Source organism: Hetaerina americana, unplaced genomic scaffold (genome assembly GCF_022747635.1).
Source record: "Hetaerina americana unplaced genomic scaffold, ioHetAmer1.1.p SCAF_7, whole genome shotgun sequence".
Lineage (NCBI taxonomy): Eukaryota > Metazoa > Arthropoda > Insecta > Odonata > Calopterygidae > Hetaerina > Hetaerina americana.
Window position 1 is genome coordinate 73,354,594 of NW_027287316.1, and position 23,243 is coordinate 73,377,836.

The 23,243-nt window shown below is 39.1% G+C and overlaps 1 protein-coding gene across 1 annotated transcript in view; it reads right to left on the reverse strand.

Annotated features, from left to right (window-relative positions):
- Positions 1 to 22,609, reverse strand: part of LOC139696876 (potassium voltage-gated channel protein Shaw-like) — a 318,999-nt gene extending 296,390 nt beyond the window's left edge. Inside the window, exon 1 of the mRNA XM_071595756.1 lies at positions 22,248 to 22,609. The gene's annotated coding sequence lies outside the window, so the exon portion shown is untranslated. The remainder of the gene's footprint in view (positions 1 to 22,247) is intronic.
- Between the last annotated feature and the right edge of the window lie 634 nt (positions 22,610 to 23,243).

Here is a 23,243-nt window from a genome sequence, read left to right on the forward strand (position 1 = left end):
ATTTCCAAGAAAGATTAGAACCATCTAATTAGATCATGAAACTAGAATCTAGTTTAAACACCTAACTTTGTTTTTTAAAGTGAACACTATGTATTTATAATGTTAACTTATATATAAATTTAATGCATATATGGCATATTTTATATATATATATATATATATATATATATATATATATATATATATATATATATATATGTTTCGGTAGACGATTTCCCAAGCTTTACGCAAATTTGATGGAATAACGCTGCTCCAAAAACTTCGGCATCGCGTTCCGTGACGTGGGTCGAGCGTGGAGGTTCGCGTTAACAGAGCTCCTCACTACACCACAGCTCAGAGCCGACTGCCTTTCTCAGCGTCGCTTGCCAACATACCCCCCTCCAATCGCAGCCCGTCAAAGCGGTGCTGGGCGCGCCTGGAGCGGCGGGAAAAAATCAGTACACTTATTTTCCGGACACCAAGTACCCTAACACTCTTCATTACAATGAACTAGATTCTTCACGTACCTTCCTGCCTCCCTCCATTCCATCCAGCATAACTTTTGTTTTCCTCCCTCTTCCTAACTTATCAAATATCCCCTCCTCTATCACAGTCCCCAGCATTCCATTACCGCTCAACATGCCACTCATCCCTTTTTCCTGCCTTCTTTGAATTTAATCCAACAACCCTTTCTCCTTCCCAAACATCTAAAAAAGTTTTTCCTCTGTTTTTCCCTCGTCCATTTCACCTTTTGCATCTCCCTCCACACCCATGTCTAAAAACTCTCCAAGCTACGCTTATCCTCTTACGTTAACGACCAAGTTTCAAATTTGTACAACGCTTTTCTCCGTATTAAAGTTGTCGTCCCTTTAATGGTATAATTTTAAGCTGAAATAGTTTTAAAATATAGTTTACGCATTCTCATCTGTGCATCTTTAGTAAAGGTTCTTTTAGTTAACGCCATCCCCTTTTTTAAAATCTTTTATAGCAAATGCAATACTCATTTTAATTCCCCTGCCATTTTGTTGAACTTAGCCGAAATCACCCCCTAAATGTATATTTTTCCCGGGTTCCCAGCAGTAAACTAAGAATATTTTCAAAATGCTTAAGACTTTTTTCTCAGTAGGTTGAGCGAAACAACGAAATTTTGTAAATATACCCTATACAAATCAGAATATCACGAAAAAATGACTAGGAAAAAACTATCATTGCTAAGTACGTCAATTGAAGACATCCTGAATGAGTAAACTACAGGGTTCGTCCGGAAAATAAGTGTACTGAGCTCAGGAAAAAAAAATTTATTACACTTTTACATATCTTAAGCTAATATTCCTCAAAATAGGACCCTTGTGAGTCGATACACTTGTTCCAGCGGCGTTCCCATTCCTGGAACGCTCCCGCGAAGGCATCATCGGGAACCTCTCGAAGACACGTCGTCACGGCCTCTTTGACGGCGTCCAAAGTCCCGTATCGCGTTCCTTTCAAACTCCTCTTTATCTTCGGGAACAGAACAGTTCTCTAAAAAATGTGGATCATTTTTGCAGTGATCCACAAGTTGTGTCGCGATTTCCAAACGATTGAGTCTTTGGTCATCACTGAGCACTTTCGGCACCAACTTTGCACAAATTTTTCGCATCTGTAATTGCTCCCTAATAATCTCGTGCACTATTGTTTTTGGCACATTACACTGCTCTGCTATCATCCGAACTCTAAGACGACGATCAGAGTTCAGTACATCGCGAACTTTTTGCACATTTTCGTCGGTGAGTGTCGTTGATGGGCGTCCAGGCCGTGGTTCGTCGTCGACCTCTTCTCTGCCCTCCACGAACATCTTGTGCCACCGAAATATCATGTTTCTGGACATGGCTGACTCCCCGTAAGCCTGGTTAATCATACCGACAGTTTCGGTAGACGATTTCCCAAGCTTTACCGCAAATTTGATGGAATAACGCTGCTCCAAAAACTTCGGCATCGCGTTCCGTGACGTGGGTCGAGCGTGGAGGTTCGCGTTAACAGAGCTCCTCACTACACCACAGCTCAGAGCCGACTGCCTTTCTCAGCGTCGCTTGCCAACATACCCCCCTCCAATCGCAGCCCGTCAAAGCGGTGCTGGGCGCGCCTGGAGCGGCGGGAAAAAATCAGTACACTTATTTTCCGGACGAACCTCCTGTATTCTGTCTGTCTTCGTTTATGCCTCTAACCTTTCTTAGCTTTTATATTTCTGGACAACTTAATGACTTGACTTTTTATTTCCGTTGATTTCCTCTCCATTCCTATTATACTGATGTTTTGTCGTCACCAGCAATACATTTTTCTGACGTAGTTACTACAGTATAATCGTCTGTAAATCTAACTTGAACAGTTCGGCGTACGCCTTGCCTCCCCAGATACCGATCACGACACCCGGCCCAGAGAAGCAGGTCCCGTAGTTTCCAGATCTCATATTCTTGTTTGATTTCATCATGAGATAAAATTTGTTTTCCCAGTGCCTTCATCATTAGTGTTTCTAACACGGCACCATCACTAAAATGGCCTCCCCTCTCAGGTCAGATACGTTCACAACCGTCTCACTGAGTTACAGGCGCTACACGGACTAACTTTCGTCTGGCTCCTAATCTTCGATCTAGTATCTGATACGGGTGGCCATGTCAGGAGCAATTATCATTACTTCCTCCAGCAGAGCTCTATGGGTCATCAGAAAGCACATACCTTTCCACCACGTCTAAGTTGAGGTCCATTTGGAATACGGAACAAATTTTATCATAATTAAATGAAGACTATTTACGACTTATTGCATTAGGTATTACAAATGTTATCCCGAAAGAAATTTCGAAATATTGTGAGCTAACTTAAATGAATCTGAAACGCCATATTTTGCTGTTGGGATAAAAAGGTAACTGTTTATTGCTCAGTTCGGCTAATTATTGAATTCCACTGGGATTCCCACAAGGGTCCGTTTCATAACTAAATTTTTATTCACAAATCCCTTAAATAATCTTAGTATATAAAACTTGAGAATTTTGTATTAATGTTTATTCTAAATCACTTATTTTAGTTAGAATAATATACGGTCACACTATTACAGCCTATCGTTTGGCAAAACTATAATGATTTCAAAATCGACCTCTCACTTTAAGTTATAAAGACAATAGTCTCATGCTCAAAGCTTACAAATCTGTTGAAAAATTTCTCTCTTGACGTAATTGCAAGTTTTTGATATTACGCCTGCAATTGAATATAGAGATATTGTAAACTGTGTGATTGTAATATAGAAGACTCGGTATGATTAATCTACCTGTAAACACGAATACATTTATTTTTATGGCAGTCTGTTTGGCGTGCGCACAACGGTAATTGGTATGCATACATTAGCCCAGGAACATGAAAACTGCGCGGTCACATTTCCTATGATGCGCTCTCATCATTTCTCTCCTGGAGATTCACTACTCCTCTCTTCCTTCCGCCGTAGGGCTCGATAGAGCAAAGCTCTAGACTACGACTCCGTGGTTTCTTGGCTCCTCCCATAGCTGATCTCGCTAGTCCTCTCCTCCCCCTTTCTTCTGCCGGGTCGTTAAGCGAGGGGAGAAGGCAGTTATACCCCGCCACCCAATGCCCATTCCCTCGCACACTAGCCAAGTTTGGTCAGGGTGTATTTATTCCCCTCATGTGCTTTATGGCCCATTTTTCTCACGCGCTGCTGTACGGAGGTTTTCTTCTCGCCTTGATTTATGCGTTTATTTTTTTATTTGGCTTCCTCTTGTCCCTAGTCCCTAGCTCCCCTCTCCCCCCCGTACTCCAGCCCTCGCGGCGAGTACTTCATTTCTTATGCTCCACTTCCATTCCAAGTTTAATTTTATTTTCGGAGGAAAAAAATCACGCAACCAACGTACTGGAAGGCATTACAATTTTTATGGACGGCTCTCTGGTCTGCGATGAATGTTAATTTAAGATCCATTAATTTATATTTTACGAAATCCAAAAATAAATGAGGCTGTGTTTAGAATTAAATTAATCAAACTCCTATCCCCATATGCATTTTAAAAGACCGGCATTTCCGCCAATAATTTCCATATATTTTTTGCATTAAAAAAAATATGTTTGACGTCTATAGAAGCGCCATCTATTGTGTGCATAAGATTAAAATGATTAGCAAAAATCTAATTTTTAACTCTTTCGAAAAATATTTAAGAGCGATGACTGCATTTTAAATCATTCAATATAACTACTAAACGAAAAGTGAGTTGCACAGTATCATCTCCGCAAATTTTGACGAAATGAAATAATGTGTGCATATATATATATATTTTTAAATATATTTGGTTCAACTGTAGGGATTTAAATTCTTATTAAATTTCCCGACCTCTGGACCCCCACTTTTTGGCACACAAAAAATCTTCAAATGTTAAGCACGTTTCGGATGTTTCCCTTGAGCTGGGATCATATTTCTGAAAATAAATGGCACGATTTCCTTCAACTCAAAGAAAGACAAAAAAATGAGATGAATATGGAGAAAAAAAGACAGAAAGAGAGAGATAAAAAAAACTGACATCTCCGAATCCGACAAGTAATGGCGAAGAGTGGGCACGCAGTGATCACAAAAATCTTTAACTTCGTGCGCCCAGGTATCTCGGATGCAAGGTCACACAACTGCCCCGAAGAACGGGAGAAAGGAATGGAATAAAAAGGACTTACCAAATGCATACATTAGGAAGGAGGGGAGAGAGGGAGGAGGCGGGATGAGTGAGAAGCCGAATGAAGGATAAAGGGGGGCGTGGGAACTGAGAGGGAGGTGGATGGAATGTGGGGTTGGATGAAACGGCGGGAGATGGCGAAAAGCAAGCATAAGAGGAGGGGGGCGATCGGTAGGCGAAGGAAAACGGAGATGGGAAGAGGAGCAGACTCGTGAATGACAGTAGAGACGACGGCATTGTCATATCCGTGGGACGGAAGGGATGAAAAAATAAAAACGCTGGTGAACCTCGAGCCAGAACAATCTGACTTTCACATGCCCCGGATAAAATGGACGATACTACAGGGATGGTTGGCCTGGAGCCCGAAAGCCTTCGCTGCTGGCCCCTGGAAGAAGAAAAAAACACGTTTCTTCGATTCAGGCCTCGGGGAGCCCCGACTCGCCGGTCTGAACGTATGTCGCCGCTTCGTAAAATAGCCATTGGGACACCCTTGGACTCCACGCGGACGCCTAACTAGGACAACGATATGTATAGAAAAATGACTGCACCGGTGATTCTTAATCTCATTTCTAAGAAACGGCCATGTGTACACATATTGATGCAGTTGAAATTCATTGCATCTGTCGTCACAAATCTAAAATTTGGCGACCAGCCGAGTGATTAGCATAAAACAGAGCCAGAATACTCTTGGTTTACTCATCTTGGACAGTTTCGTTGGTTTCTTTATTTGTGGTACTAGCCAAAAGTAAATGCCAAAAATATTTCCCTCCATTATACCATGCCGGATTGCCACTTTTCAATTTACACGGGAAGAGAGCACGAAAATTCTTCTTTTAACTTTAACAATATAACTAAAAGCGTTGTATGTATGTAAATTTTCTATGAAAGAAGGAGTTGGTACACATATAGAAGCATAGAAAGTTGATTTCAAATGTCAATGCAATCCATCGAGTCACACTATGTATGGCAAGAGGGATGTGTGGTGTGGATAACTTATCACGAGTAAAAACGGGTGGATGGAAGTTGAGGAGAGGCTGGAGTTGCTTTGACTTCTTTGAGAATCGATTTTATCGAAGAAAATTAGGTCTAAGGTTGACACTAAGTAAACAGTCCTGCTTTCTTCGTACTTTCGTCTCTTAATACTGGCTGCAGCTTACATACACGCATAAGGTTATCGCTTTTCAAATGTTTCTCAGTCCTACGGAAACCACGTCAGTTTTTATAAACGAGTATGCTAAATCAATCGCGTAAGTTGACATAATCCAAAATAAAGAAAATCTTTTTCTGTTTTTGTCATTATAAATATTAGAGGTAATTATATAAGGTGAACTGTCACGAAAAATCAATAAGCTTAATATGTTAGGGATTTATTTCGCTTAAATGGCGGTTGCTAAGAACTGATGGAAGGCTTTCAAACTTACCTGGTTTGTGAAGTACGAGTACCCGTACTTTGTGAAAAATTATATACTTTAAAATAGCGTTGGGACAATAAGGCAATATCCTAAATTTAGGTGTTAAATGCATTTTCGTAGTAAGTCATTGAAAGCCCACAGTGATCAAATGTTATTAACATCCTAATTATAATGAGGCGGTATGTTAACAGTTCAAATATCAAGTGTAAACGAAAGGTTCCCTCGGTTTAACAATTTGCCGTCCCATCCGACGAACACTCTTGAAGTGTTCATTAGGCGTTAAATTGAGCAGAGATTGAAATACTGCTGAAAAAACTTCCACCGCTTCAAGTTTCAAGCTCAAATCCTCTGCATACGAAGTTCGTAATACAGTCACGCTATTTTTATTACGGGTCATAATATGCACTTCCTGTCTTAAGTATTTCAGTTTTTCCTATTTTAAACATCTCTACTGCTTTACATTTACTGGAAGGAACGTTTTTATTTGCTGTCACTTAGCATGGAAATCAAAATTGGGTGAATTCATCTATGAACTGCTGGGAATCCTTGATGGTTTTTTTGGTCACAAATATCGTCAAAACCTATTAGAGTCTCTGATGAATTCTCCTAGTAAAATTCTGCTATTAACGATATCGGCTTCATTATTCATAATGGGCATATTGTTGATTGATTATCCATTTTGTGATCTGAGCGTTTGAATTATCTGTGGCGCAGATCCTGGGCCACAAGAATAGAAAGGATAGTGGTGATGATACGATGTCAAATAATGTATTTTGTATTCCCCACTCCGTCTGGGCGTTGCTCGCATGCTGCAAAAATTATAACTCTCAAACGGGGAGAACACCAGGCTTAATTAGACCACGCGGGTACTCGAAAAATGAGCGATGCAAGAAAGCTATTCTCATTGATTAATAAATTATTCCCTGAATTTTTAGTGCTTATTCAGGGTCTTTACTGCTTTTTTATTTGTTTTAATGCAATAATTTTCCCCCTGTAGGTTTTTTATGAAGTACTCTCATATGTAACATTATAAACGTGAGCCCTCCGATTGGTATCCCATGGTCTATGTTGGAAGGAAAGATTTAGAAGGAAATGAATGCCAAAAAAAGAAGAATGGCAAACAAAACCTTTTGGAGGTAGATTCTCAAATATACTAACTTAATCTAAGAAGTGTAGTTAACCAAGAATTAAAATGGGATGAGGTATAATAGAATAAAACTGCTGCTACTGGTACCGGACTGGCACCTAATTTTGATGAATATTTGATATATAGTTGAATGATTTATGAGTATGATATATGGTCGAATGTGTTGCAAAGTTGCTAATCATATCTCCTAAATTTTAATAGAGACGCCATCTCAATCAAAGAAGTATAACAATATACGTAGAATATAAATCCTCAATCCTTTATTCTAAGAAAAAGACATTTCGGTAAATTATTTACGATTAATGTAAATCCCCGGGGTATTTAAATTAAAAGTTCAGTTAGTTAAATTTAAAGACCAGAAGAGTGGCTGCAAAAATCAGAATTCGTTATGACTTTGATTCTATTTAAATATTCCGTTTAAAGAAATTAGCGAACTCTTTTTTCGCAAAAAAAATTATTTAAGGTAATTTTTTCCATTTCATCTCCATGGTAATTTGTTAACTTGAAAATATTTTTTCAAATGGAATCATTACCAGATATTCAGAAAATTATTGCATGAAAAGTTAAATTTATTGAAGCTGCAAAAAATAAAGTTCCAATAAAGGGTTTTAAAAAATCAAATCTAAAACAATTTTAGCATACGATGAACATTTTTGACAACTATATATTTCATTTCTCCCCTTGAAAACTTTAATACACAATCTCCAGTCCTGACGCATCCTATAATATTTATTTTCATTGTTTTATACATTTTATTTTTGACATAAGAGTCATTTTTCAAATTTTATTTCGCGAATTCTCCAAAAAGAACGGCATAAATCGTATTTTATTATTTTGCGGTAGCCTGTAACCAACTTTTTGAGCGTTTTAACTCCAATTCTCCCCATTCAAGAAATTTTTTTCTTCATATTCTCCCCGGAGGTTGATAATTCAATGATTACTCAACCGTTTACACCGAACATTTGAACGAAGAAGTTTCATTATGAAATATTTCTCTCTGTTACACTTAAATTACCTTAACAGATTAATATTTCCATTTTTATAGCAATGATCCTTTCACGTATCTCTACATTAACCAACGCATCGACTAAATACGATTACGATCCAAAGACTTTCTCACAGTTTCATACTGAATTTGTGACGTGTCGAGTCGTCACGCGAATGTTCCTTTGAGAAACAGAATACATTTTACGAAGGCGTTCGCACGGAGTGTTGCAGAATACAAACCACACACATAAAATTACGTTTAGTTTGTATTTCCATCCGCGCGTTGGGTGCCCGTTAAGGGAAACATTTGCTCGTTGTGAATAATGATCCAGTTTTTATTTTTTGATCTCATATTTAAGGGAGTTGCACGGTCGCTGGCTCCTAAAACTTTCATTGTAAACCATTTCGGAGATAACGCGGAAGGTCTAATGGGAAATGGAATTGGTAAGAGATATCCGCCCGTCTCCTTCCTCGATCCCCGGGAGTGTTTGCAAGGTTTTGTGTGTATGTGTCTTGCGCTTAATCTATTTTTAACCCCTTTGAGAGCCATTACTCGGGGGCGAGTTATTATCCTCCCGGGGAAGAAGGGGGGTGGCGGGCACCACCTTTCCCAGCCCACCGCGCTCCTAAGGCGACTGACGCCATACTGGATGATTCGGCCACAAACCATCCGTACGAGAGCTGCAGTTTGCATAAGACACCGGGGCTGTAAAATCCACTTTCATCCGCCAAGAACTGTCCCCTCGGGACTTCGGGGTCTTATCTCGAATATATAACACTCTCCTGAAATAATGTTTAACAAAACAAAACCAATAACCCAAAATAATATTTAAGCGCGAAAAAGCTCATTGTTTCTGTATTTTTCTTGTAAAAAATTTTTAAAGAACTAGATTTTTCATGGCTAATGTAGAATAAAGACAGAAAAGAGAAATTATGACTAGTCGAGGTATACATACTCGTCTAGGCAAACTATTATTATTAGGTAATCTACCGGTTAAGGTAGGTTTTGGATGGACACAACTACTAGATAAATATTTTGTGCTTCCTAACAAAATATAAAATCCAGTATCCTACTCTACCTCAGACCCCTCTTCATCTCTGAGTACTTTCTTCCTCCCTTCATCCCGTCCAAAATCCCTATCCTGTTCCTTCCCTTTCCTCGTTTGCCTAACATTTTCCCCTCTATTACAGTCTTCAACATACCACTGCTGGTCAATACCCTCTTAATCCACTTTTCCTGCCTCCATAGGATTTCTCCAAACAAACCCCATTCCTCGCCCACCATACCAAGTACTTCCTCATTTGTTTTCTTCTCTGTCCATTTTACCTTCTCCATTCTTCTCCACACCCACATTTCAAAAGCCTCCAGTCTACGTCTATCCTCCTGCTTCAATGACCACGTTTCCGCGCCGTACATAGCTACGCTCCATATAGAAGTTTTTACTAGTCTTTTCTTAACATCCTTACTCAAAGTCCCTGTCATCAAATCCCTCCTCTTTGTGAAAGCCTCTTTGCCTAGCGCAATTCTTCTCCTTACGTCCCTACTACTTTGACCGTGTTGGTCCAAAACACTACCGAGATACGTAAACTGTTCTACCTGCTCTAGTTTTTGCCCTCCTATTTTAATGTTAAGCTTAGCCTTTTTCTTTCTAGAAAATCGCATAACCTTTGTTTTATTAATATTGATTCTCATCCCATACCTGTCGCACTGAATTTCCAATTCGATCAGCAATGCCTGCAACCCCTTGGCTGACTGACAAACTAAAGCTTGGTCATCAGCAAACCTAACTGATTTTACGAATTCCCCGCCCCCTTTCATACCTACCTCCAGTTCTTCCCATGCCTCTTTAATCACTTCCTCTGCATACAGGTTGAACAGCAACGGTGATAATGGGCAACCCTGCCTTACACCTCTTCCTAACACTGCCCAACAGGACTCCCCGTTCCCCACTCGCACCTGAGCAGTCTGAGACATGTACAGGTTGCGGATTAGCCTCCTTTCCCTCCAATCTATTCCTATTTTCTGCAGAATACTCATTAGTTTTTCCCAATTCACTCTATCAAATGCTTTTTCGAAATCTACGAAACAGGCAAATACCTCCTGGTTGTATCCTATATTCCTCTTGATTAATAATCTCATTACTGCAATGGCATCACGCGTACCTCTCCCCTTCCTAAACCCAGACTGATCATTCCTTAAGTAAACATTTGCCCTACTCTCTATCCTTTTGTTTATGATCCTAGGCAAACTATATATATGTATGTATATGTGTATTTATATATATATATATATATATATATATATATATATATATATATATATATATATATATATATATATATATGTGTGTGTGTGTGTGTGTGTGTGTGTGTGTGTGTGTGTGTGTGTGTGTGTGTGTGTGTGTGTGTGTGTGTGTGTGTGTGTGTTTGTGTATACGCATATATATATACACACACATATATATATATATATAGATAGTATATATATATATATATATATATAGTATATATATATATATATAGTATATATATATATATATATAGTATATATATATATATATATATACACACACGCACACATACATGATGAGGGTCCGAAAAGTATCCGTGCTGCGTTTTTAATTATTTTTCTTTATTGTGAGAGTGTTGTGCACTACGAATATTCTCCAAGTGGTCAGACAATCAACAAAGAATATTACGATGAAGTTCTGAAAAGATTGCGTTATCTCTTGACAAGAATACGACCGCATCTCTGGTCAATCGGTGACTGGCTTCTTCGCCACAATTGCACGCTAGCGCATTTATGTTGAACCTCGTGCAGCAATTTTTGGGGAAACACAAGATTGTACAGCTTCGCCAGCCTCCGTACAGTCACGATATAGCTCCCTGTGACTTTTGGATGTTCACAAAATTGAAAAAGGCGCGTTTCGGAAAGGAAAGGAAAGCGGTTAGACGACATCGAGACGATTCAGAGTAATGCAACGCGCGAGCTGAAGACCATTTCAAAATCCACGTTCGAGGACTACTTTAAGATGTAGAAGTACCACTGGGAGCGGGTGGTTTTAATCAAATGGGGACCACTTCGAAGGATGCTACGACCCGAATGACGAAGATTAGCACCAATGCGGAGATATGAACGCAGGTCGGATAGTTTTCGGACACACCTCGTATATATGGACACACCTCTGAAAAGTTTCCGACTCTGAAAATTTCTGAAAAAATGTCTTGTATCTTTGTTAGGTCGGAATCTTTTCAAACCACCCTCGTATATACGTATATATACCTACACACGCCCAGGTTGTGCCCCAAAAAGTAAATAAAATTATTTCGCATCCGCATTATCCGCGTCAGTTGTCTGCGGGTCGTAACATTGTGCAGATTGCTGCTAAATTCAACTTGATCCTTGTTCGAGGATTGCGTAACAAATTCACAAAGCATGGAGCAATGATACGGGATAAAATTTTGTGTTCACTCGGAAAATAGTAGTTCTGCTGTTTCTTCTGATGAGGACGGAGCTAAATTCCGTCGTAAAGTTCTGCCATAAGGTCCAATTCTCTAAGGGCTTTCTAAAATATTGCGGATGCAAGCGGATGTCAGGTAAATGAATATTTACATACGGCTTCCATAATATTTTAATTCCCCTTCTTGATGCCTACTTGGTACTTCCTTGTAGACGTCTCGTATAAATAAATTCTTATTCAGAAATCAAATGAAGAATTTCAGGTCGGCTTTTTAGTGACAAAGCCGGTTGAGCACTCATAACAATTCTTCCAATGTAATTGAAATAGCTTTATAACTTTTCTTCAGACTTCCTAGGAGTATATCTTTCCAAGTGTTATATCTCGAAGAGGAAGAAAGTTTTAATTCGTTCCGAAGGATACATTTTAACTCCTATTATATTGTCTATTCCATTTAAAATGTTCTCAGGTCAACAGATAATTTTATTTACATTCAGTTGATCCTTTGGATAGCTCGGATTGAAAACGCAATAACCTTTCTCTTTTTAATGAAGACACTTTAAAATTAGTGGAAATTGGAAAGGAGACGGGAGACCTCGAGAACGCTGCCTCTGAGCTGCCATTGTTTGAGCGGTCACTAGACATAATTTTTAATTAAACTTGAATGGGTTGGCAGAGATAAATTTTTAATCAGAAATCAAATACTGAATTTCTAGTACTTCAAATCAATGCTTGCGGTTCGTTGAGGTTATATTATGGTTATGGGGAGGAATACGAATTTTCCCGGTGTTACCATTAGAGTATTTTTAATTTTCTCTTCAGATCAATTGCATTTGCGGGACGATGAAAATCATTTTTTTCCATTCCTACCAAATAATCCATATCGCCATCTGTTTCACGGTCAAACCATTGTGATATTCATACCACCAATAATCTCAAATTTACTGACCGATAAATTCTGAGTGTGAATACAACCCAAGGTCCATGACGCTAATCTGTAAATGAAACGCTCAGTAATTTATGGCGCACCGACTGCCAACTATTGCCAGGAAATATTCCATCTATTTATTACTTGGGTGATGGTAGACCCTCGTTATAACTTCATTGATTCATACTCCGTCACATCCACTGAGCGAACGGCGCCTAGAAAATGTTGATGTGGGAGGGGTCTGAGTTTTAAACGAATCAAAGTTCCTCTGTGCGATTTCCATTAGGCCAACCGACTGTATTAGCCGAGAATTCCCACAGGAATCATAGCCTAAATTGTAGGCTGTATGAGTCTAATCATAAACCCGGATTTTTTTTAGAGATTCTGGCAAAAAAAAGCAAATCCTAGCATATTCGAGTATTGAATCTGTTTCAAGTTAAAAAGATACTACAAGACTATCTTAAGTTTATGTTTTGCCGAAACATTTCTTGAATCCGCGGCTTTCCAATCATCGAAGAAAAGGTTATAACGGCCGCACGTAATGACAATTTATGCACGAAAAACAATACTATCAAAAACACCTTTCATTGTCTTGTATTTCGTACGTGATAAACCATTGGCCGGAGAAGATGCATGCATATGCTGTCTTCAAATGAGTTTGTTTCACTGAAAAACATTGTTAAAACCATTTCTCTCAACCGAGATTCGCGAATAAAGTTTACGCTGTGAAAAATTTCTCGTCTTTTCTGACATCAGCGGGTGACTCCGATGTTGTAACTCTTGCGATGCGTATTTACCGCAGTTCGTTGAATTAAGGATAAGTTCACCATATGTTTAATGTCACAGTATGGTGACAAGGGTGACTGGGATCTGAGCCACGACCTAAAGCAGTCCTTGAGTGGGTGAAAGAATGGATCAGTTCCGAACAAAACTCTCCCACGCTCGAGAGAAACAGAATATATGGAAAAGCTAGGCAGTTGAGAGATACTTCAAAGACGCACCCGCGTTGTTTACCATGTTAAGGACAGAAACACGCTTTACGCCTCAGTCGTTTCGAATTAAACTTTCGAGTTTTGCATTCAAACTTTCGAAGATAAAAGAGAGACTGTTCCGGATGATAGAAGAAGAAAGATCAATGTAAAGTGCCATATAGATAAGAAGAACCAGGCATATGGGCACACTATGAGACAGGGAGGATTTAATAGAATGCAATAGAAAAGAGAGGAGGAAGCGTACCGTGAAGGACATGTCGGTAGGCCAAGTAAAGAAGAATATAAAATGAAAGTACTCTCAGGGTATAAAGAAATTAAAGCCTATAAAGAAAAGCTATATTTCGATTTTTGGAAACTATCATCAAAGAAAAATAAACAAATATTAATGAGTAAAATAAAGTCTCTTTTTTCTACATATTTATGTAAATCAAAAATATGTCTTGTTAGATAACCTTTCATTCAATATTTTTCGAAAAAAAGAGACGAATATTTTGGCGTTTTATATCTTCTGGCCGCACATTTCGTGCTTCACATTTCTCTGTGTCGCTATGTCAACTTGTAAACTCGATATATGTTCACCACGGATGTTCTTTGTATTTTATCTAGAAAAATATTTGCTTTTATTACAAAATTGGCACCAGTTGTAAAAATAGTATAACTTCCCTGAATTATAAACGAAATAATTGGTAATCGTTGAGTTTGACTGTTGTCGAATTAGAGATTGCAACATTACGAACGCGTAGTAATGAATTTCTAATAATTATGAATATGATCTGTAAATGATTCTATTTATCTCGGATAGCTGAAGCGTGAAGTTAGCCAACCACTGAACGTGCGAAAGAGCTGGGTCGATATGGAAAGTAAGTCTAACTTCTGAGTTGTAATAACTTAATGATCGCGAAAAATTTAATAAATGTTTCCACTCATTTCAAGTTTATATTTTATAATTAAGATAAACTATCTTGATTTTATGATAATAATTTGATCGTGTAAACACGTTATTGTATGTAAAAAAAACTTCCATCAAATATTTCAACCGGTTTAATTTGAAAAAATTTATTTTTTGAAAATAAAGAATTATTACTTGAATTTACCATTATTATTCCGCATTTAGCTTCCTCATGTACATGAGACTGTTAACAATTCCACTATTCAAAACCTTGGTCACCATTTCTTAAGTTAATATAGTCGTATTTTTTTCGCCCCTAATTCAATTTATGTATGGGATGATTAAGCACCATTTGTTCAACATGCCTTTTCACAGCGTTGGTATGCATTCAAACCTGAAACGAAGAGCTCAAGGCAAAATACAAGATCAGTTAGGAGCAATTTTTATTATACGCTGGCCTTTGGCTGTTTATATTTGTAACTGCACTCAGGCTCTTTGATGCAAGCTTCAACTTCACAGAGTCACTATCGAAGTTGTGAAAAAATATCTGTGTATGTGCTACTCTCAGCTTTCTTCTGGAGCCCTATTGAAGGTTTCGTCATGCCCTTCCTCCGGTATGTGAATTTACATGTCAAATAAAGCCGTCTTGTATGAAGTGGGACTTGACCTCGCGACCTTCAGACCTACAATGTGCTTGTACAGTATTCGGTGGTATTTGGACACTATATATATATATATATATATATATATATATATATATATATATATATATATGTATGTATGTGTGTGTGTGTGTATGTTTGTGTGTCTCTGGCTCAAAAATTGGCGTGATGAGTATGCATATTTTATTCTGTTGTTCTGTTGGCTTATTATTACATTCATTTGGAGTAAGTTTTTACTGCACAAATGTGGTCCTGATTACATGAAAGTAGCATGATGTAAATTCAATGCATTTAATTTCAACTTATGGTGAACTTCGTTCCTTATAAAATACCAATGCTTAGGTTTCGTTGATTCCAGTTTTAAAAATGTGTTTGACTGATAGTTTATTTCCGTTATAGAAAAGAGGGCAATAAAAAACTTTCATTTTAGCCATGCGTTACGAACTCACTCATTATTATGATAATTGAAGAGTCTCAGTAAAATAAGTGAATAATTCATGATCAGGATAGTTCAATATATATAGCGTATATTTTTAATTTAATTTATCAAACTGTATTTATTAATATTGCGAATATATATCTCAGTCTCATATTGTCATTATTTTGCTATTTATCTATTACTTAATTAACTATTCATGATAGTTAAAAAATTTCTTTGAGTCTAAACTCATTTTTCTACTTATAGTATTTCACAATTGATGAATCAGTTATAAATAAGAGAAATTCGACGAAAACCATTATTTAAAAGTTTTCAGTATGGTTCTTGAAAGTAGTTTGAGAGGTAGAGGGAAAATTTGGATAGATCTCCACCAAAATTCTCTTAGAGTTGATGAAAGATATAAATAAGGCGTAAATGGCACTGTTAGTGTTGGTAAGTGAGCAACCACTAAATTGAATTCACTGTGAGAAATCAGGACCGCTATCACTTTGGTAGGCATTTTTGAACAATAATCGTAAGCTTCACTCAAAAGTCAATAGCGTCAAACAGGCAAAATCAAAATGGATATTAAAATTCATATTTTTTAAAATACCATTAAAATTTTAATGCTCAATTTTTATTTTTAAAATGAGGTAGCCAAATTTAATTATTTCCTTTTGTTCAGGAGGTAAAAACATACTTTTAAAATCTCTTGTGTTATTTTTTGACCTAACACAACAGTCATAACAGTAGAATCGCTGCTGCATTATTCAGCATGCGATGCAGTTATCCGGTCATTAGTAATGAAGAGCATCCTTTCATCATTAATGAGCAGCGCAGAGACACATACCGGTACACATATCATGAACTTTGATCATCAAGGGTTGATGAATAATTGTAGGGTTCGAATTATTCTATTCGTTTTCCTCGTTTTCTAAGTAATTGAAGACTGGGTAATTTGGAAGGGAAATGTATTTTTAAGGTCCGCTTTTATCTTTCAAAAGAATAACAATGGCCACCTGGATGGAAAAATTTCATGCTCCCAGCCTCTTTTCCTCTTTATTTTAAAAGAAAATCGCTGTTGTTTTCCAAATTATTTCATAAAAACAAGCTTTCTTCTATAATTCATTTATGAGTATTATAATTTTTAATCTCATATTATTGCTAGTGATTGGTGCCTCATTTCCTTATATTTCCTGACACGTTCCATGAAAAAGAAATTATTAATTATAGGTATAGGCGTTGCAGATGGCAAATATTTATGTATACACCGTTTAAAGCCTGCACTGGCGTAAAAAAAAGTATCGCAATAAAAATAATATGATAACCCTAACCTGTGTATCGACATTAATGCCATACAGGGTTCGTCCGGAAAATAAGTGTACTGAGCTCAGGAAAAAAATTTATTACACTTTTACATATCTTAAGCTAATATTCCTCAAAATAGGACCCTTGTGAGTCGATACACTTGTTCCAGCGGCGTTCCCATTCCTGGAACGCTCCCGCGAAGGCATCATCGGGAACCTCTCGAAGACTCGTCGTCGACCTCTTCTCTGCCCTCCACGAACATCTTGTGCCACCGAAAGATCATGTTTCTGGACATGGCTGACTCCCCGTAAGCCTGGTTAATCATACCGACAGTTTCGGTAGACGATTTCCCAAGCTTTTCCGCAAATTTGATGGAATAACGCTGCTCCAAAAACTTCGGCATCGCGTTCCGTGACGTGGGTCGAGCGTGGAGGCTCGCGTTAACAGAGCTCCTCACTACACCACAGCTCAGAGCCGACTGCCTTTTTCAGCGTCGCTTGCCAACATACCCCCCTCCAATCGCAGCCCGTCAGAGCGGTGCTGGGCGCGCCTGGAGCGGCGCGCCCAGCCCAGGAGTCAGTACACTTATTTTCCGGACGAACCCTGTATACTTTTGTGAAATGCGAAATCCTGCAATAAGCAGCTCAAAGATCTATAGCTTTTTTTTCTGTTTTTTTTTTGCTTCAATCACAAGGAAGAACTCTTGGAGAACGCACTAACTGAACTGTAGTGATACCGGTAACTATCATTTGAATAAGAAGCTGTTAATTTTAGCTGTTTTATTCAGTTTAAACGCTTATCGTATACTAAATATCGCTTATTCTTGTTATGTATTAAAATCATATAAATTTCTTTTTGTACATTTATGGTAGCTCAGCATATTGGGCGGTTGGGATATATGTAACACCTTTAAATATAGAGGACTTTTTGATGGCCAAAGTTGCGATAAATTTACTTTGATGAAATATATTTTAAGAGTCAAAATGACCCTGAGACGTCAATTTCATCAAAGGTCTACGACTATAAGTGAAATTTCATTTGTGTAGTTGTAATATTATTTTAATAAAATAATTTTCATCAAGCATTAATGGTTGAATACTATGGCAAAGTAATTTTTTCTCCATCAGGTAATTTATAAATTTAGCACTCTTATCTATTGATACTTTCGAGAGCTTTAAATTGCTGTCAATGAATTAGACTAGCGTCCTGAAATCAGGGCATTTTCCTTGTTGATTGGATAAAAATATTTCATAAAATACTTAAAAAGCAAATAAACTAATAAAAAATGATTCTCTTTATTTGTAAAGCAGTTGTTTTTACCTTGCATTATTATTAAACGAATAAATTTTTATTGTATTTTCTCGCACTGTTACGTAAATAGCACTGATTTTTACTTGTGACTTCATTGTTTGGTAATGACTTTTATAAGTATAAAATATCGAATTTATATTGAACCGAAATTATTCTCAGACACGACATATCTTAAATGAAGTCAATGGCACATTTATATCTCTTAAGCTTTTGAACATATTGACAGGATATCAATCTCCATGATATTGTTTAGAGTCTAACCGTCCCTATTTCAGAACGTGTGCTATTCTGGTGGGTTAACAACTACAGTTGTCGACTTGAAGTCTTGAACCCCTTGGTGATGATAGCATTCACCCCATGCTAAGCCGTACTTTGTGTTAAATTGGCACGTCAGTATAGGGAGGAAATTTTCTCATGCGGTCTACGAGAAATTTTCAGTACCCGGTGTATCAAATACAAACTTGTCTTATTTCTGTACTGACCAGAGGCATCGGGCGAATATGAGAACGTACAGTCTAACTCCTCCAACTACTAAGCTGCACTATTTTTTGGACTTCAAAGTTATAAAAGAATGAGTGCTTTGAAGAGGGTCCAGCGCGATGGCGTATCTTCCCTCTTGAGATCCGTGCCTTGTAACCGCTCGCAGGGCATGTCACATTTCCAACTCCTATTACCCCGTTGGAGAATTCAAGTTCAAGGGCACTTGATGGAGGTAGTGAAGCAGGATGGTCGTAAATCCTTCCTAACAACTGCTTACCCGCTTTAGGGTACCAATAAAACCACGATTGTGGCTTACGATACCTCACGGCACCTGTCGCTATCAAAATAAAAGTATTTTTTCTCACCGTCAGCGCGGTAACACAGAAGTTTATAATGTCCATATTTGTGTCGCAATAAAACTCCAATGCCATCTAATAGCCGGCACACGTTGTCAAGGATAAAACTGCACATGACTTAATAGTAAGCGTTGCTGGGTAAACGTATTCTTCAGTTTTTCGTAATTCTTTCTATGCATGAGTTAAATCTAGGATTTAATATTTACTTATCAATTATTAAATGATATCATTACATATGTACTCTATTTTCCTTTCATCTAGATTATTCGTAAGCACAAGAAGATCCATAGTACCTCCAAAATTTGGCTCATTGCATACTCCTTTCTTCTCCAGGACAGTTTGGAATAGAACTTGTGTATTTCCAGCATCAAACTACAAATTTGGATGAGAAAGAAATCAATTTAGGCAGAATGTAGATCTAAGGAATTACGGTTTGGTACGGATTGACTTTGTAGCCCAAGGTGCCTATAAAAATACATATGAAGATACAAATTCCTGATTATTACTCCGAGAAAATAGTTTATCTACGTAGTTTTTTTATGGCCAGTGAAAAAACAAATTCGAGATTCAACACCCGAAAAATACTTTCTTTATATGAAAATTTGGGGTTAATAACGCTTTTAAATATAAGAAGCCAAAATTTGCTTGGCTGTTGTGAGGAAATGAATGGGAAAATATTTCAAGTATATATTTAAGACGCCTGTAATTTAAAGGACCTCCTCTATCAGCTAATCTCACTTAGTTACTTAAATACAAGCTAGCTATCAATTAAATAAATTTATTTATAAATATATATATATATATATATATATATATATTTATATTTATATATATATATATATACTCATTCACATGGAAATAGATATAAGTAAAGGGATGGGAACACATAATGAACGAACACAAGACGTGGTTAGAGATCGGACCGGCAAGTCAAAAGATCTGGTATTCAAGTCCCGGTCAAGGAAATATTTTTGCACTTGTGATCTGCTCGATTCCGCCTTCCCCACCTCTCTTATGTTCGTTCCTATTCCTTAAAACTCTTTTTATTTATTCTTCATTCACACTTTATGATGCTACTATACTCTTTGATTGTTGTATAACCGCTAGAAGAAAAGAGGCTGTCAAAATTCCTCCGTTTGAAGTCATCGTAATCAAAGCTCAGTCGCGTGTGCGCGGAATTAAGAACTGGCCCATCTCAGCCCGCCAAAAAATTGCATAACTCGACGACTCTCCGCCACCACCATTTATCCCCCCCCCCCCCTCCTGGCCATTCCATGAAATTTTCACGACGGAGCTCGGGAAAGAGTTTAATCGCAGCGTCACCGCAGCGCTTAATAGTGCTTGCAGGCAGGCCATACCTAATAGTTCCCGTGGAGCACTTAAACGCACTAATCCGTTAGTTGAGATTGTTTCATTCTAATGCTTACCACGGCCGCGTTACGAGCGCCGTGATTGGTTAGTCTTCCCCATCCCCCGACCGACCCGTAAACGTCCGCGTGATCCATTATTCACCCCGGCGAGCCCGGGTCGGGAGCGGGATGGTGGCGGAGGTGGGAAGGGGAAGGCCTCGCGGGCGGGTGGGAGGGCGTCCCATTGCCGTAATTCATTTATTTATTCGCTCGCCGACGCCCTTTATGAACTGCCCGGGTCGGAATATCCGAGGGGAGGACCTGGGAATCGGAGATGAATATTGGCCCAACCTTGAATGTTAACCTCACCAGTCGTGGAGAATGCGGGAGAGGGGAGGGGTTTTTTTTAGAGAGAAAGAGCAAGAGTGGATGGATGAAATAATTAAATGCGCACCCTAAATAGTTGACGAGCTGAAATCTCACCGTCTTCCGAGGGAGAAGAGGTGTTACGAGAGGAAGAGTGTTTCTCGAGACTTTTCTGGAGAAGGGTCCCTCGGATTTTTAAGGACCGAGCGGGAGGAGAAGTGCCCCAGTTATGAGCTTTCATTTAACAAGAGGGCGACCGGGCAGGAGTGAAACGTAATGACAACGTCGGTCCCATTGTGTGTTGCGTGTCCCTTTTGCGTTGGCGTTGAATTTGCTTTACGTTGAAAGTGAACTGAATGTTTAAGAGTGTACACATAACGATCCTCGTCCAACGGTTCTGTGTCAGTCCCCTGCAACTTTCCCTTAGCCGTCCGTATATGTTTACCTGAATCGAAATGAAAAATCCTTACAAGTATAGAAAAAAGGAAAGAACGAATCAATTTTTGACTGTCACAATTTTGACAATTTTTGATATGCCGTTCGGTCATTGCACGGATTATTAAACATTTAGAGGTAGGTGGGTTATAAAAAAAAGGGTTCCGAATGAACTTGCACAAAGTTTAGTGAGTGAACGTTTTTTAACTGTCGGGAAATAGTTCTAGGAAGTTAATCAGATGTATGACGATGATTACATGAAAAATTAAGGGGATCGAGATGATGCGGGGGCTAACGTGCTGGCTTCCCAGCCAGAGGGCGCGGGTTCAAATCCCGGCGGTGTTGAATATTTTTCAGAGGTATCTCGATCCCTACTTGAGGTGCTTTGTGGAGGGCACTTGGAGTGAATACGCCGTCCGTCGGATGGGACGTTAAACTGCGAACCCCTTGGCGCCTTTCGTAAAGAGTAGGCTAATGCCGACGCCGGGTTTCTTTCCACTCTTCATCCTTTCCTGTCCATCCCCTATGGCGCAAATGAACTCAGTTGTCGGTCGCCTCCCCTAAAAACTCTGCTATTATGAAAAATGAAGACTCGAATCGATTCGCCATTTATTACCCGTCTGATATTCATTGATGAATTCGATTATTCTGTTCATTGTGTGCTCGATGATAGTTCATTTATGTGGGTTATATCCCCTTATTCACTTTCTAGGGAATAGTTTGTTGAGAAAAGTAAAACAAAGTAATGGTTTTTAATATTTGACCGTTCAAGTGAGACAAAAGATCCAAATTTAAGTCGTGCCTATCACACCAACGATGAAACTTGATTATTTTCTAAGGTCTCGCGATGTCGTAGTAATTAATTAAATCTGCGAAGGTGATAATCCATTCCATCCCATCAAAAAGCACATACAGGTATATGCCCGAGGTGAGTTTTGAATCCACGGACTTAAGGAATTCCGTCGGAGCTTTTTTGTTTCAGATATATTTTAAATGCTATCGAGTCTATGCATTCCACCACGTCATAAAAACTAAAAAATGATGTGTGAGTTGTTTGTCGACCACACCGACCAACTTACCTCGTTAGTACCTCCCTCTCTCCCCAGACAAGGGCTCCTTCTCTCCCCGTTTCTCCCTGGGTTTGGGTGCCAAGGATCTGGGGTGTGCCAGATGACCCCGGAAATTAAAACGTCACCAGCGCCCCCTCAATCCCTATGCACAGGCTCGTCTATCGTCACAACATCCGCTCCAATCAGGTCCCTCCTCATCTGGCGTGTGGGATAGGTAGGAGAGTGCTGGCCATTGGGAGCCCCGGAATTCACGAATTCCCACAGATGAACCCTTGCGATACAAACGCACAGCGAAAAGATTCACGGCGTTGCTGCGCTCAAGGTTGTATCTGGACCGCAGTTGGCCGACCGGGAGGTAGTTCCCGCACGGCTTCCGGGATGTCTCCGACGAATAATATACCGCTGGCTTTTTTAAGCTTCCGGAGACCGATAATCGGAAGAAAAAAAGTCTCCAGTTCTCAAAAACAAAACGTATAAAAACTTTTTTTCACCGCTATTGAAACAGATTTTTTAAAGTTTCTACCTTTAAATTTGTAACAAACGGTAGAAAAAATTATTCACCACAACCCTAGCGAATTCAGCATTTCCTTCGAGTGAGTGCGTGCATGTCTTTCCATGCGGTCTTTGGCGATCGGTCAGTTGGCGAAGGTGAATTTCACGACAACACATCGAGATGAGAGAAATGTAGCGATAGGAAAGTTTTTCCAAAGAAATCCTCGAAAGGCACCTCCCCTCCCCGCCGGAGAGAACCGGGCGTCTTCCGGGACGTGGGTGGCGAAGGCGAGGATGCTCTAAGGAGCGGGAGGAACACGGCTTGCGGACGCGCGACACGACCCGAACTCTCCCGACCACCGTCCCGACCCGCCGCGAAAACCGGTCGCTCTCTCTCCCGCGTGCACCCAAGTCGACGTCCGCGGATCCGCTGCCGGGGGTTATGTTAAGTTAGCCTCTCCCTCTCTCACGCCCTCTCCTCTTCCGCCCGGAAGCGCGCACTCTTCACAGCAC